This window comes from Heterodontus francisci, unplaced genomic scaffold, assembly GCF_036365525.1.
Source record: "Heterodontus francisci isolate sHetFra1 unplaced genomic scaffold, sHetFra1.hap1 HAP1_SCAFFOLD_1950, whole genome shotgun sequence".
NCBI lineage: Eukaryota > Metazoa > Chordata > Chondrichthyes > Heterodontiformes > Heterodontidae > Heterodontus > Heterodontus francisci.
The window spans coordinates 15,001-20,000 of NW_027141385.1; positions in this window are offsets into that span (position 1 = coordinate 15,001).

A 5,000-nucleotide genomic window follows, 5' to 3' on the forward strand; every position below is an offset into this window, starting at 1 on the left:
CAAATCCGGACCCTTACGCAAGGGAGAGTGCGCCCCCCGCCTCGGCCGGGGGTCAGGCTGCCGCCTATTAAGCCCGACAGAAAACCCGAAAAATGGACGAAAATGGGAAAAAATCCCCATCCGAAAAAGGCTTAAAAGTCGGTTGGGCGGCAGCTAGGGTCGGTCTCTGCAGACCTGGAGGCTCGGGTGGACTCTTGGAATAAACGTCCAAGTCCCGACTTGCCACCTCCTACTACTGTGCAGATACCCCGCCAACCCCCAGCCACCCGAATGACAAGCGTCCGATCAGCGGGACGAATTTGACAACTCTGGCCGGACCTCTGGAACTCCATCCCGGGTAACCGGGGCAAATTTTTCCGCTTGATCGCCCTTCCACTGGTTAACCATTTGCCCTTTCGGACTTAGTCTCTGGACATTATTCGACGGATTTTCTGGTTAACCATTTGCCCTTTCGGACTTAGTCTCTGGGCATTATTTTCGACTTTTTGGTTAATGATTTCATACTTTTTACTTACTTTTGCCCTTTTTGGTTAATGATTACTCTGCTTACTGGTTAACCATTTGCCCTTTCGGACTTAGTCTCTGGACATTATTTTCGAGTTTTTGGTTAATGATTTCACACTTTTAACATATTTTTGCGCTTTTTGGTTAATGATTACTCTGCTTACTGGTTAACCATTTGCCCTTTCGGACTTAGTCTCTGGACATTATTTTCGACTTTTTGGTTAATGATTTCACACTTTTTACTTACTTTTGCGATTTTTGGTTAATGATTTCACACTTTTAACATATTTTTGCGCTTTTTGGTTAATGATTACTCTGCTTACTGGTTAACCATTTGCCCTTTCGGACTTAGTCTCTGGAGATTATTTTCGACTTTTTGGTTAATGATTTCACACTTTTAACTTAATTTTGTGCTTTTTGGTTAATGATTTCACACTTTTTACTTACTTTTGCGATTTTTGGTTAATGATTACTCTGCTTACTGGTTAACCATTTGCCCTTTCGGACTTAGTCTCTGGACATTATTTTCGAGTTTTTGGTTAATGATTTCACACTTTTAACATATTTTTGCGCTTTTTGGTTAATGATTACTCTGCTTACTGGTTAACCATTTGCCCTTTCGGACTTAGTCTCTGGAGATTATTTTCGAGTTTTTGGTTAATGATTTCACACTTTTTACTTACTTTTGCGCTTTTTGGTTACTGATTTCACACTTTTTACATATTTTTGCGCTTTTTGGTTAATGATTACTCTGCTTACTGGTTAATTATTTGCCCTTTCGGACTTAGTCTCTGCACATTATTTTCGAGTTTTTGGTTAATGATTTCACACTTTTAACATATTTTTGCGCTTTTTGGTTAATGATTACTCTGCTTACTGGTTAACCATTTGCCCTTTCGGACTTAGTCTCTGGAGATTATTTTCGAGTTTTTGGTTAATGATTTCACACTTTTTACTTACTTTTGCGCTTTTTGGTTACTGATTTCACACTTTTTACATATTTTTGCGCTTTTTGGTTAATGATTACTCTGCTTACTGGTTAATTATTTGCCCTTTCGGACTTAGTCTCTGCACATTATTTTCGAGTTTTTGGTTAATGATTTCACACTTTTAACATATTTTTGCGCTTTTTGGTTAATGATTACTCTGCTTACTGGTTAACCATTTGCCCTTTCGGACTTAGTCTCTGGAGATTATTTTCGACTTTTTGGTTAATGATTTCACACTTTTAACTTAATTTTGTGCTTTTTGGTTAATGATTTCACACTTTTTACTTACTTTTGCGATTTTTGGTTAATGATTACTCTGCTTACTGGTTAACCATTTGCCCTTTCGAACTTAGTCTCTGGACATTATTTTCGAGTTTTTGGTTAATGATTTCACACTTTTAACATATTTTTGCGCTTTTTGGTTAATGATTACTCTGCTTACTGGTTAATTATTTGCCCTTTCGGACTTAGTCTCTGCACATTATTTTCGAGTTTTTGGTTAATGATTTCACACTTTTAACATATTTTTGCGCTTTTTGGTTACTGATTTCATACTTTTTACTTACTTTTGCGCCTTTTGGTTAATGATTACTCTGCTTACTGGTTAACCATTTGCCCTTTCGGACTTAGTCTCTGGACATTATTTTCGAGTTTTTGGTTAATGATTTCACACTTTTTACTTACTTTTGCGATTTTTGGTTAATGATTACTCTGCTTACTGGTTAACCATTTGCCCTTTCGGACTTAGTCTCTGGACATTATTTTCGGGTTTTTGGTTAATGATTTCACACTTTTTACTTACTTTTGCGATTTTTGGTTAATGATTACTCTGCTTACTGGTTAACCATTTGCCCTTTCGGACTTAGTCTCTGGACATTGTTTTCGACATTTTGGTTAATGATTTCACACTTTTAACTTAATTTTGTGCTTTTTGGTTAATGATTTCATACTTTTTACTTACTTTTGCGATTTTTGGTTAATGATTTCATACTTTTTACTTACTTTTGCGATTTTTGGTTAATGATTTCATACTTTTTACTTACTTTTGCCCTTTTTGGTTAATGATTTCATACTTTTTACTTACTTTTGCGATTTTTGGTTAATGATTACTCTGCTTACTGGTTAACCATTTGCCCTTTCGGACTTGGTCTCTGGACATTATTTTCGACTTTTTGGTTAATGATTTCACACTTTTAACTTAATTTTGTGCTTTTTGGTTAATGATTTCATACTTTTTAATTACTTTTGCCCTTTTTGGTTAATGATTACTCTGCTTACTGGTTAACCATTTGCCCTTTCGGACTTAGTCTCTGCACATTATTTTCGAGTTTTTGGTTAATGATTTCACACTTTTAACATATTTTTGCGATTTTTGGTTAATGATTACTCTGCTTACTGGTTAACCATTTGCCCTTTCGGACTTAGTCTCTGGAGATTATTTTCGACTTTTTGGTTAATGATTTCACACTTTTAACATATTTTTGCGCTTTTTGGTTACTGATTTCATACTTTTTACTTACTTTTGCGCCTTTTGGTTAATGATTACTCTGCTTACTGGTTAACCATTTGCCCTTTCGGACTTAGTCTCTGGAGATTATTTTCGAGTTTTTGGTTAATGATTTCACACTTTTTACTTACTTTTGCGATTTTTGGTTAATGATTACTCTGCTTACTGGTTAACCATTTGCCCTTTTGGACTTAGTCTCTGGAGATTATTTTCGACTTTTTGGTTAATGATTTCACACTTTTTACTTACTTTTGCGATTTTTGGTTAATGATTTCACACTTTTTACTTACTTTTGCGATTTTTGGTTAATGATTACTCTGCTTACTGGTTAACCATTTGCCCTTTCGGACTTAGTCTCTGGAGATTATTTTCGAGTTTTTGGTTAATGATTTCACACTTTTTACTTACTTTTGCGATTTTTGGTTAATGATTTCACACTTTTTACTTACTTTTGCGATTTTTGGTTAATGATTACTCTGCTTACTGGTTAACCATTTGCCCTTTCGGACTTGGTCTCTGGACATTATTTTCGAGTTTTTGGTTAATGATTTCACACTTTTTACTTACTTTTGCGATTTTTGGTTAATGATTACTCTGCTTACTGGTTAACCATTTGCCCTTTCGGACTTAGTCTCTGGAGATTATTTTCGAGTTTTTGGTTAATGATTTCACACTTTTTACTTACTTTTGCGATTTTTGGTTAATGATTACTCTGCTTACTGGTTAACCATTTGCCCTTTCGGACTTAGTCTCTGCACATTATTTTCGAGTTTTTGGTTAATGATTTCACACTTTTAACATATTTTTGCGCTTTTTGGTTAATGATTACTCTGCTTACTGGTTAACCATTTGCCCTTTTGGACTTAGTCTCTGGACATTATTTTCGAGTTTTTGGTTAATGATTTCACACTTTTTACTTACTTTTGCGATTTTTGGTTAATGATTTCACACTTTTTACTTACTTTTGCGATTTTTGGTTAATGATTACTCTGCTTACTGGTTAACCATTTGCCCTTTCGGACTTAGTCTCTGGAGATTATTTTCGAGTTTTTGGTTAATGATTTCACACTTTTTACTTACTTTTGCGATTTTTGGTTAATGATTTCACACTTTTTACTTACTTTTGCGATTTTTGGTTAATGATGACTCTGCTTACTGGTTAACCATTTGCCCTTTCGGACTTAGTCTCTGCACATTATTTTCGAGTTTTTGGTTAATGATTTCACACTTTTTACTTACTTTTGCGATTTTTGGTTAATGATTTCATACTTTTTACTTACTTTTGCGATTTTTGGTTAATGATTACTCTGCTTACTGGTTAACCATTTGCCCTTTCGGACTTGGTCTCTGGACATTATTTTCGAGTTTTTGGTTAATGATTTCACACTTTTAACATAATTTTGCGCTTTTTGGTTAATGATTACTCTGCTTGCTTGTTACTGATTTCCCCTTTCGGACTTGATCTCTGGCCGTTCTTTTCGACCTTTTTGGATAAGGTTTCCACACTCTGAAATTATTTTGGGCTCACTGATTAGGCGAGATCAAGGGGGCATGCCTGGGCACTTTGGGCTCAGTTTGGGAAGGCGGCGTCCGTGTGCTCCTCCGCCCTTCCCGCACTTGCGGCTAGGTTTGCCAAACTGCGCTGACCCGCAGCCCTGCCTTTTTGCCCACGGCACGGAACGACTCAAGTCTGGCTCCGTTCCAGGCCGTTGCCTCCGGCTGCCCGCCGTCCGGCCGGCCTGGGACGTACCCCGGCTGACGGCGCCGGAGGCCCTCTAGCAGCCACCGGTGCCGCGGGCCAATGGGTCCGGGCGTTCCGGAGCTATCGGTGGGGAAGTGCTCTCCCCTTTTCCTGACGCCGTTCGCCCGAGCAGAGGTGCAGCCTGACGGGACTGCTGTCGCCTTCCGCGGCGCACCGGCCCCTTTCACCTGCCGTCGACCGCGCGGAGCTCGGACCTCCCTCCCCGAAGTTATGGCCCCGGCGCCGGAGGGTGCCCGGG